Source organism: Vigna umbellata, chromosome 11 (assembly GCF_029865625.1).
Source record: "Vigna umbellata cultivar VRB3 chromosome 11, Vumbellata_1.0, whole genome shotgun sequence".
NCBI classification, from domain to species: Eukaryota; Viridiplantae; Streptophyta; class Magnoliopsida; order Fabales; family Fabaceae; genus Vigna; species Vigna umbellata.
The window spans coordinates 19,687,220-19,700,069 of record NC_142175.1 but is presented as its reverse complement, the minus strand read 5'-3'; positions in this window follow the sequence as shown (position 1 = coordinate 19,700,069).

Genomic DNA, 12,850 nt, shown 5'->3' with positions numbered 1-12,850 from the left:
GCGACATATAGCGCTCGCGCGACAAGTCGCCCATTTGTGTCGTTACACAGGACGATCGACATGCAGAGCGCAATATCGTAAATATACGATTAAGCGGTTAAGAATAAGCAGTTACGAATATTAGCTAACACCACGAATCGTGGAGATAATTGACTCAGTATCAAACACGACCTAGCAGTTATAACTTCCAAATAGTCAACTCCAGTAACTGACCGGGTTTTCAGGTAAACGGTTTATTTTACTGTTTTAAATATGCAAAGCAAACAGAAAAAAAGGTACGTTTTTCCCCTAAGAGAAATTAAAGAGAGAGATTATTATTCTGAAGATTAATCAGATATCCTTTGCTTGACTTGAGCGTCGGAGTGCCTTTGCAGGTACCCAACCCATCTTCTCCTAGAGAGCAGAGCATAGAGAGAGGGAGGAAGCATCGTAATAGGCGTCACAAGAAGAAGCAGTCCAGTTTTGTTAGGTTGGTATCTCGGTCTCCACATCCCTACTGAAACATTTTGGCGCCCACCGTGGGGCCGAGATTTGCTATCCCAACAACGACCACCGGAGCAATGGAAGACTTCAACACTCGCGAATTGATCAAGCAGCTGCAGGCTCAGATTGAGGCACAAGCACAAACTATCAGAGAGCAGCAGGAAATCCAGCACAAACAGGCGGAGGAGATGGCGGCATTGAGGGCACAACGCCCACCACCGGAGTTGTCTGCTTCGAACAGACAAGAGGATAACGAAGTAAGCCATCATGGAGAAGCCTCTGATCCTGTTGGCGGGGGGAGGAAGGGGCCTACTTCCATGCGCCTCACCAACATGCTTCCGTTCACTGAGGCAATTATGCAAGCGAATATGCCAGATAAACCTCCCCCAGCCTTAGAACGTTATAGTGGTTCCGACGATCCTGACAACCATCTACGTAATTTTATAGATGCCATGGCATTCTATACTGACAATGACCCGGTGGTCTGCAGAGCTTTTTCTTTATCTCTTAAGGACGAAGCCCTGGAATGGTTCCATACTCTTCCACGGCATTCGGTAGATTGTTTCGCAACAATCGAATCCTTATTCCGAAAGCAGTATGCGGCCAATAAAAAACCGGCGATGACTGCTGCGGAGCTTGTCAATACCAAGCAGGAAAAAGATGAGACCCTAAAAGCTTTCATGCAACGGTACACCGAGACGGCCCAGCGCGTGAAGGATATCAGTCCCACTTTCATCATCAGCAATCTACCGTCCTGCTTAAGGCCGGGGCATTTTGCAGAACAATTATATGCTGACCCTCCAGCATCTATGGAAGAATTGCAATCCACTATTGCAAAATTCATCCGCATCGAGGACCACCGTAATTCTAGGAGGAAACAGCATCAAGATATCTTCAATCACGAGGCAAAGAAGCCCGCAAAGCGATCCACCAACGACTACAAGCCAGACCGAACACCCCGAAAGGAGTCAGGGTGGATGTCTAAGTACGATCGTTACACGACCCTCAATGCACCAAGGGCGAGGGTGCTTGAAGAGGCCTTGCACGCCGAACTCTTGACCGTTGGCGAAAGGCTACTCCAAAGAACGCTGACAATAGCAAAGCCTGCCGGTTCCATATGAACCATGGGCACGACACGGAAGAATGCAACATGGTGAAGGACGAACTGGAGTGACTCATCCGTGCAGGCTACCTCCAGAACTACATCAAGGATAGAATCTCCACTAGAGCCGCGACCCCTCGCCGAAAGGATCCTTCTAGGCGAAGTCCCCAACGATCACTCCCGAGAGATGATCGACACCGCAGGCGATCGCGCAGCCCGCCTCGACGGACAGAGAGGGAGCGTTCAGTCCGAGGCCGAATCGACACCATATCTGGCGGTTTCGCTGGAGGGGGAGTGTCATCTTCAGCCAGGAAGAGACATTTGAGACAGTTGAAGTCGGTTCATATGGTCGATCGACAATCTAGGTCGATCCCTGACATCACATTCACGAACACAGACTTCCATGCACCCGACCCTAATCATGATGATCCCATGGTCATCACTGCTAATATAGCTCGGTACGATGTCAGCAAGGTCCTCGTCGACCAAGGGAGTTCGGTCAACATTTTATATTGGTCCACCTTCCAGAAGATGGACCTATCCGAGGACCTCATCGCCCCGTTTAACGAACAAATCGTAGGATTCTCAGGAGAAAGAGTAGACACCAGAGGGTACCTTGACCTGCGAACTCGGCTCGGAACAAGTCGGGAGGCACCTCAACTTAGAGTTCGATTCCTGTTGGTCGAGGCAAATACATCGTACAACGCCTTGCTAGGACGACCTTGTCTGAATGCGTTTGGGGCAATTGTGTCTACCCCCCACCTTGCCATGAAGTTTCCGACAGAACGTGGTACTATTTGTACCGTGAGGGCAGATCAGCGAACAGCTCGACAGTGTTATGTAGCCGGGCTAAGGGTCACCCCTTTCATACCAACTAGAAGGGCGAAAGGAGCAGAGGCAGCGGCGGTCGACTTGGACCCCCGAACCAATGTAGACGAACGTCTTCATCCGCAAGGCGAAGTCAAACTCCTTTCATTGACGGCAGAAGCGTCGAAAACCACCAGCATTGGCGGGGATCTCACTTTAAGTGAAGAACATGATCTGGGACATATACTGCGGAACAATGCAGACTTGTTCGCGTGGACGGCCGCCGACATGCCAGGAATCCATCCCGGGGTCATGGCCCACAAGTTGTCCATCTTCCGGGAGGCACGACCTGTCGCTCAGAAAAAGCGACGGTTCGGAGAAGAGAAGCGCAAGGCCATTCAAGTCGAGGTTGAGAAGTTACTGAACGTCCAGTTCATCAGGGAGTTAACTTACACTACGTGGTTGTCAAACGTAGTCATGGTCAAGAAGCCGAACGGCCAGTGGAGAATGTGTGTCGACTTCACCGATCTCAACAAGGCATGTCCCAAAGATTCGTATCCCCTACCTAGCATCGATCGTTTGGTAGATGGAGCTTCGGGTCATGTTATACTCAGCTTTCTCGACGCCTACTCGGGATACAACCAAATCCCAATGTACGAGCCCGATCAAAGCAAGACAGCCTTCATTACCGAACGCGCTAATTACTGTTATGAAGTAATGCCATTCGGATTGAAGAATGCCGGGGCCACTTATCAACGCCTCATGGATAAAGTCTTCCATCATCAAATAGGACGATGCATGGACGTCTATGTCGACGACATGGTTATTCGCAGCAATTCTGTGGAACAACACCTGCAGGATTTAAAGGAAGTTTTTGGCCAACTCCGACGGTACAACGTGCGCCTTAATCCTTCCAAGTGTACTTTCGGTGTCCCGACGGGTAAGTTCTTAGGCTTCATGCTTACACGTCGAGGCATTGAAGCTAATCCAGACAAGTGCAAAGCTGTACTCGACATGACCGCTCCAAAAACTTTAAGGGAGGTGCAACGTCTAGTGGGTCGGCTCACAGCCTTGTCCCGATTCATTCCGAAGCTAGCTGAGCATATCAAGCCCATCCTGAAGAATTTGAAAAAGGGCATCACTCGACACTGGGACGATGATTGTGAAATAGCATTCAACACTGTCAAACATATTCTCACCAGTCCTCCAATTATGGCTCGACCGGACGATGGGTCCGACTTGCAGCTGTATATCGCAGCATCCCACCACGCTGTTAGTGCCGCCTTGATACAGGAGGCACCCTCCCTCAAGCTGATATACTTCATCAGTCGTACACTACAGGGGGCCGAAGAACGATATTCTCGAATTGAGAAAATTGCCCTGGCCCTGCTCACAGCTTCACGTCGCCTTCGACCATATTTCCAGAGCCATCAGGTAGTAGTCCGAACAGATCATCCCATAGCCAAGATCCTCCGCAAACCAGACTTGGCAAGACGGATGGTTTCCTGGTCTGTGGAACTGTCAGAGTTCGGACTTCGTTACGAGCCACGTGGGTCCATCAAAGGTCAACATTTGGCAGACTTTGCAGCTGAGTTAATACCTGCACCGGAAGACTCAACCACAAAGTGGCTCCTCAGTGTGGATGGTTCCTCCGACAAAAGGGGGGGAGGAGCCGGTGTCGTCCTGGAAGGACCGGGTGGTTTAGTCATAGAGCAAGCCATCACATTCAAATTTCCAGCTAGCAACAACCAGGCCGAGTACGAAGCCTTGATTGCTGGCCTATCCCTGGCCAGAGAGTTCACGGTCGATCGTTTAGAGTGTAGGATGGACTCAAAATTGGTGGTCGGCCACGTGAACGGAACCTATCAAGTCAAGGATAATCAGCTGTTACGCTATTTCCACAAGGCTCAGACCTTGCTCCAAAATTTCGTCGAGGTTAGCGTCATCCATGTACCCAGGGAGCAAAACGCAAGAGCAGATCTCTTGTCTAAGTTAACCCATTCTAAGGAGCGAGCACAGCTAGCCTCAATCATTAAGATGACGCTCGACCGTCCTGTGGTGGAAGCCTTCGTCACCAATGTATCGACACCCATAACAGACTGGCGCCAGAAGATCAAGGATCTTATGGAGAAATAAGACAAAGGAGAGAGTATTATTGTGACCGATTCCAAACGCATCACACGTTTTGTATACATAGGCGACGACCTATACCGTCGCGGCCATAGCACTCCTCTGCTGAAATGCATATCATAGGAAGAGGCAGACTACGTCCTGCGCGAATTGCATACCGGGATATACGGACTTCATTCTGGTAAGCGGACACTGAGGGCACGCATTCTTCGCGCAGGATATTACTGGCCCACGCTCGACCAAGATTGTGAGACATTCGTCAAGAAATGTATCTCCTGTCAGGCCCACGGTCACGACATCCATGCACCTCCCGAAGATTTGCACAGTATTGTTTCTCCCTGGCCATTCGCTCAGTGGGGCATCGACATAGTTGGACCATTACCGATCACCAAAGCGCAAAACAAGTTCCTCCTCGTGGCGGTCGACTATTTCACAAAATGGATAAAAGCCGAGCCGTTGTCCGTCATTAGTGCCCAACGAGTGCAGAAGTTCATCTGGTGCCTCATCTGTCGGTTCGGTCTCCCTCAGAAGATTATTACCGACAATGGCCGCCAATTCATCGAGCGCAAGCTAGAAGATTTCCTTAGCAGCTTGGGCATCAAACATGTCACCTCTTCAGTCGAGCATCCTCAAACAAACGGCCAAGCAGAGGCCGCGAACAAAGCCATACTGACAGAGTTAAAGAAGCGACTCGGTGAAGCTAAAGGTTTATGGGTGGAAGAGTTACCAGAGGTTTTGTGGGCGTACAGGTGCACTCCTCACGGATCTACAGGGGACACGCCATTCAACCTGACTTACGGCACTGATGCCATGCTCCCAATTGAAGTTGGTGAGCCTTCCTTAAGGCGGAATATCACTGATATGTCACTTAATGAAGAACAGTTGCGGATGAATCTCGACGTCCTTCCTGAACGTCGAGAGGTCGCCACCATCCGTGCAGAGGCACAGAAGCGAATGCTATTTCGTCGATACAACACCAAGGTCAAACCCAGAGTCTTCAAAAGTGGAGATCTGGTATGGCGAAAGCGGGGAGAGGCCAGGAAGAACCGAGCGCACGGCAAGCTTGCAGCCAACTGGGAAGGACCATTTCGAATTATAGAAGACATGTCGAACGGTGCATATCGCCTCCAGCTCCTTGATGGACAACCAGTTCCCAACACATGGAATGCCACTCACCTTAAATACTACTTTAGTTAGCATTCATTTTTTGTCGATTATTTTTGAAACATTATTCAGTTCCGTTTCCAAATAAAGAGTACATTTCATTCTGATTACTACTTAGTGTCATTTATAACTTCTTTCATGTGGAGTCCCAGGGTCGTCGTCTCGGGCACTTTCACACATAAACGAATTAGGATACACTCCCACTGGTAGATGTTCACCCTTGAACACCCAGTCCGCTTGGGATACACTCCCTCTGGTAGATGTTCTCCCTGGAACACCCAGTATTCCCCTACTCGACCCTCACTCTCGACGGTCATACACCGCGTTATCACACGCTCGACATTGATACTTAGCGGTCGTCACGATAAACCAATCGCAAAATCAGCAAAATTACACGCTCAACATTCAAAGAATTCAACAAATCCTACTTCAACGTCAAACATTCAAAGACAAATCCTGCTTAAACATCAAACATTCAAAGACTTCAAAATTTCAAAGTTTCACAGTCAAGCATAAGTTTGTGTTCATATGTACATCCCAATAATAAATCATAATCTATTACAATGTTAGGAGTGCCATCAGCAGCATCTCCAACCGCCTCCACAGCCACTTCACCCTGCTTATCGTTGGCGGCCTTCTCTTCATCTTCCTCCGCTTCTAAGAAGGCGTCCTCAGGAATCTCATTCAGAGGCTTCATTTGGCCTTCATTCACATCCTTCTGAATGTCGAACGCCACCCCCTCAGTCGACACCTCGAGCAAATGGCCGACCTGCCTTAGCGCCTTCTGAAAGCCCCTGGTATGTTCAATCATTATCGCATCCTTCAGCTCTTCCACTAGCTCTTTACTATCCAGGGCCTCCGCTCGCCAGTCGTTCCTCTCTTTGGACACTACCGCCACTACCTTCTTGGCCTGATCCAAATCGCTCGACATCTGATCACGCTCCTTTCTCAAGGCCAGACCAGCATCCCGAGAGTCATTCAACAACACTTCAGCCTCTCTCAAGAGCTGCTCTGAACGCTTCTGCTTCGCATCGCATACCGCATGAACCTCGGTGAGTTCTTTCAGCTGAGTCCGTGTCTTCTCTAGTTCAACCCGGAGCTTACCTCTGTCAGACGCATAGGCCAAGTGCCAAGCCAACATTTGCGCTCGTGTCGTCATTTCCAACATGGTATCGGCTATTTCTTGCTCACTCATGTTCTCCACAACCTTCTTTTCCGAGCTGTCCATGTTCAGCTCAACCTTGTGACCCATTGTAAAGGCGGGATCCCATACACCGAGTGGGAGGGGACGCTCTGTCTCCCCAAACCCCTCCTTTCTCTTCTTTGCTACCTCACCGCTGGTCCCGACAACCTTCACTTTTCTTTTCCTTTTCAATTGTTCTTCAACCACCACCGTCTCATCAGGCGACACCGACAGTACAACGGGAGCCGGCTCAGCTGTTTGGGCTGGTGTATGTTGTTGACCACCAGCACGACCCGCGGATGGCCCTGGGCGGTTACCTTCCGCCCTTTCATTGCCAATGGACTGAAACCAATTTATACCGCTGCCCTTTCTTCCCATTATCTCTGCAAAACAAAGGACAACCCAGCACAGTCAGCAACAACAAAGCAATTTACAAAAATAACAAGCATAGACACATACCAAACACCCTCGCCTCAGCGTCATCGAACTCAAGGCAGTTTATAAGCTAACGGGAAGAAAAGGGGCGTGGCAACGAGGTCAACACACTCAGAGCCTCTAACTCTTCAATCGTCAGCTTATCTTCAGACCAAGAAGTGAACTTCAAGGGTTCCTGCGTCCAATACAATGGGAACTTGGGGTTCCCTTCACCATTGAAAAAGTATCTCTGCCCGACTTCAGTGATCAACACCTTAAAAAACTTTTCCTTGAAACCCCTATACGACTGCAGATACAGTTCTAAAAGCGCATTCCCCGGCTCAGAAATCAACGATACCCACCCTTTCTTCGCGATCGGTCGACATCTAAAGAAATATAGAAACAATCCTACGGTAGGCCTAATCGCTAACGCCCGACACATCACAGCAAACGCCTGCACATACCCCCAACTGTTGGGATGCAACTGACTAGGCGCGACATTCAAGGTATGCAGCACATCCATTTGGAAGGTTGTGAACGGTAATCTCAAATACAAATCGTAGAACGGCGAAGCATAACAGTAGAAAAATTCACTGGAAGCATTCTCCCTACCGTAACACACCCTCTCATCATCCCGGCAAGCTATTAACTTAATAAATGGTTGATACCCTAGGGTTCTCAGAATGCAACTATTCTCAATCCAGTTTGCTATAACTGCCTTACTCCTAAACTGACTTCTAAGTTCTTTCACCTCACGCGCCACCCAGGCGTACTCATCCCCGCTAATCGGAGACATTACACGTCCCTCTGGACCCTCACCACATACATTTCCATACACAAATGCGTCATCACCATAAGGTATGGTGGTAACTTCAGGGCATTCCGCTGGCGAGGACGGCCCCGGCATATCGCCACCGGTATTATGCCCCTTTTCTTCCATTGCCAGCAGTCAATACACTAAGACGAAGAAGATTTAAGGGTTACCTGGTAAATTCTGGTAGCAGCGTAAGCGATGACGATGAAGAAGAGATGATCTCGCTCACAGCACACACTGTCAACTTCTATTCTTCCGCAAAAGTGAAAAACCCCTTTTCTGAATCGTGTTGAAGGAAGCAGGGAGTTTAATCGTCAGGCGCCGTAGGATCCTTTTTAATCCAACGGTTGCCAATTCGCATCTCTTCGTTTCCCCAAACAAGCGGGAAACCCTAAAAATTGTAATATCAGTTTAATCGTCAGACGCCGTAGGATCCTTTTTAATCCAACGGCTGCCGATTCTCATCTCTTCGTTTCCCCAAACAAGCAGGAAAACGGTGCGCATCGCCTCCCCAGGCAACTCACATTCAACGTCCTTTAGTCAATTCGCCAGCCACAGCTATGCTAATTTACTCGGACTCGGGGGGCATGTACTATAGGATACCTAGTCCACCAATGGACGACCGATAACCCAGGCGACCTGACGACAATTAATAAGGATATCCAATGCAGAGCCTTCTCACGATTGTAAGGTCGCACGCTTAAATGTTGATGTCGACCACTTGGTGATCGACAACCAAACAGTGATGTCGCGACATATAGCGCTCGCGCGACAAGTCGCCCATTTGTGTCGTTACACAGGACGATCGACGTGCAGAGCGCAATATCGTAAATATACGATTAAGCGGTTAAGAATAAGCAGTTACAAATATTAGCTAACACCACGAATCGCGGAGATAATTGACTCAATATCAAACACGACCTAGCAGTTATAACTTCCAAATAGTCAACTCCAGTAACTGACCGGGTTTTCAGGTAAACGGTTTATTTTACTGTTTTAAATATGCAAAGCAAACAGAAAAAAAGGTACCTTTTTCCCCTAAGAGAAATTAAAGAGAGAGATTATTATTCTGAAGATTAATCAGATATCCTTTGCTTGACTTGAGCGTCGGAGTGCCTTTGCAGGTACCCAGCCCATCTTCTCCTAGAGAGCAGAGCATAGAGAGAGGGAGGAAGCATCGTAATAGGCGTCACAAGAAGAAGCAGTCCAGTTTTGTTAGGTTGGTATCTCGGTCTCCACATCCCTACTGAAACAAAAACAAACAAGTATTCAAAAGTTATGAAGCTCAGGCACGTCTCCTCTTCAATGGCATTCCTGTGTATGATACATATGAGACACAAATACATATATGTGTATCTGACATCCTTTTTTGTAGTGTCAAATTTAAGAAATGTTTTTTACTATCTTTGACATGATTTCGAAACAACATTAATGAGAGTAGACACAAGGATTTCTTTTAGAAGTTAGAAAAATTAGAAACTTGTGTATAATTAAAAATATAAGTAGCAAATACTATATAATGAGGAATATTTATATTATATATGTGTATAGTATGAAATATTAACCGAGCGGTTACAAACAACCAACCGGATATTTAGGTAATCTGTTTATATCTTATTCTGTTTATATTTTATTGGGCTTATATTAGCTCAAGATCCATGAGGAAAATAATAAATATAAAGCTAGGGCCAAGAGCCAGGTACGTTCCACTTACTCTACATGACTCTCAAATACTCAATAGTGATAACCATTCACTAAATATTCAACCAAGAGCCGAGGCTCTTCAAATCACACGCCTAACTTGGGCGTCGGAGTACCTTTTGCAGGTACATCCCCCTCGTCAAGAAGGAGACCGATCGGTTTGCGCCAACACCGATCGGCCAACAGGAGGAGTTTGGAAGCGAGCGAGCGGCCCAGACGCGTCAGCAGGTTAGTCTCTCGGTCCCTAAAAGTATCCACCGAAACATTTTGGCGCCCACCGTGGGGCCGAGCGTCAAACCCAATGATGAGCACGAGGAGCATGGAGGAACAACAAACACACCCTCCCTCAAACTCATAAGTCCTATAGTTAACCACGGCTAAAGCCAAACGCTTAACTCGGACTTGGGGGGCATAATGTATAGTATGAAATATTAACCGAGCGGTTACAAACAACCAACCGGATATTTAGGTAATCTGTTTATATCTTATTCTGTTTATATTTTATTGGGCTTATATTAGCTCAAGATCCATGAGGAAAATAATAAATATAAAGCTAGGGCCAAGAGCCAGGTACGTTCCACTTACTCTACATGACTCTCAAATACTCAATAGTGATAACCATTCACTAAATATTCAACCAAGAGCCGAGGCTCTTCAAATCACACGCCTAACTTGGGCGTCGGAGTACCTTTTGCAGGTACATCCCCCTCGTCAAGAAGGAGACCGATCGGTTTGCGCCAACACCGATCGGCCAACAGGAGGAGTTTGGAAGCGAGCGAGCGGCCCAGACGCGTCAGCAGGTTAGTCTCTCGGTCCCTAAAAGTATCTACCGAAACAATATGTATATTATAAACATAAATTTCTTATTTATTCTCATATCATATCTTTATATATTCTGTAATTATTTAAAGGATAATGATATTTTAATTCTAATTTGAAAACCTCCGACACTTGTCTTTATGTCATTGGTCATTGTGGACAATTTAAAAAAAATTAAAATGACATGGCATTAGATGAAATTGGGATTTGAGGGTTTTTCTTCTCGTGGGTTTATTTTTTGATTCAAAAATTTTGATTTGTGAGGTGTGAGAAAGAGCCTCCTACCACCCATAAAACTCCTTTCGTCCAAAAATTGTCGTTCACCCACAATGTTCTCTCAACCGTCGTCGTTGACAAAACCTATCTTTATCGTCGTTCGGGCTGAACATACGATTGTTTTGAAGTATACCATTGACGTGAATTTTGAAGCTTTTCGCTGTTTGTTTCTCTGCAACCGCTGTTTGGAAGCATCATTGTAGGCAAAAAACCACCACAGAAGACGAAGAAACACCGTTTGTAAGTTTTTGTGGTTCGTTTTGGTTTTATTTTCACTTTTAAATATTGGATTGTTTTTTTTATCATTTTGGGGTTGTTTTGTTTTTTGGGTGGAAAGTTACTATTTTTTTACACTTAAAATAATTTTTCGGGTTTGTGGTTGTTGTTTATTTATTTTGATATATCTTTTGTACAATATTTTCTTTGGCAATCATGGATTTCATTGGACAACAAGGCCAAAATAATGTAAGTAAATGTGTCGTATTCAAAATTTATTATTCGTAGTTTTGTGAGCACATGAGGTGTGAAGGGTTTCGATTCAAGGGTTTTATTGGTAAAAGTTTGGAATCAAGTATGGGGAGCTACTATAACTTTAATTGTTTGCTTGTATGTGATTCATTTAAATGTTCAGGGAAAAAGAAATTATTTGGGATTGATGATTTGATTCTATTAAGTGTATCAATTGGTATGAGTAGTTAATCCTATGTTTCTCATAAATGACTTATTGCGTTTATAGTTGGGTTTAGTCATGAAGACATTGTTCACTGCATCATATTTAGTTGCTTCATGAATTGAAATCTAGCGTTCTATGTATTATATTGAAATGAGAATGTTTAAAAGAAATTGGAAGTTTTTTCAATACTGGATGTTATCCATGAACAAGTATGCTCGACTATTATTTATAATATGTTTTAATTATGTGGTACAAAAAAAACTGATCTTGTGTGTTTGGTAATATGTCTCTAAAATGTTGTGTGGGTAGAAAATGATGTTACATGGCTTAATTCAGAAGGTTAAAGAGCAAGCGATTGAGAGTTGATTAAATAAAAATAAATGAAATAAGACTAAAAACACTAGTTAGGATTAAAGGGTTAATATTTACAAGGAAATTAAGTGTTGTACCAAATACATTGTTGTTTTAACTCTAAATGCTTGTTGTTTTTAGCTCTAAATGTTTGTTGTTTTGGCCTTAAAAACTTTGTTGTTTTCTTTAAAATCTGTACCAGAAACCTTGTTTTATTTAAAAATCTGCACCAGAAGCTTTGCTATTTTCTTTAAAAATCGGTACCAGAATCATTGTTGTTTTAGTTAAAAATGTACAATAGAAGCTTTGTTGTTTTGTTTAAAAATCTACACCAGAATTCTTGCTGTTTTGTGTTTTTTTAGACTGCAAAATCTGCATTAAAAATGTTGTTGTACTGCAATTTCTTTTAGTTATTTTTCTGCACCAAAAGTATTGTTGTTGGACTGAAAATACTGCATCTAAATACTAGCTTGTGAGAATTACTAAAGGTTTAATAGCCTATCTTGTTCTCAGTTTTACTGAATAATATCAATTCAGTCTCTCGTTTTTAAAAGTGTGTGAATTGATCTTCACTTAATAAATTTTGCATCAACGTCGTTCCTTCCGTTAAACATGCACAAATTGGGTTAACTTTTTCTTTCTTTCTCTTTTATTTTTTTGTACAGTACATCCTTTTGTTAGAGTATTTGTAACATAAATTAATTACTTTTCAATAAACAATTTTAAATTTATTTTAATAATTAAATCCAATCAGAATAACATAAGTGCATATGTTTTCATAAATTTATTAATAAAATATGCCCACGTGTATAAATCTGGTTTGAATTGAATTTAACATATTTTTATAATTAAAGGCATATTTTTATAATAAAATATACCCACGTGTATAAAATATGCCCACGTGTATAAACCCGTTTCGTCTTCTTTCTTTAG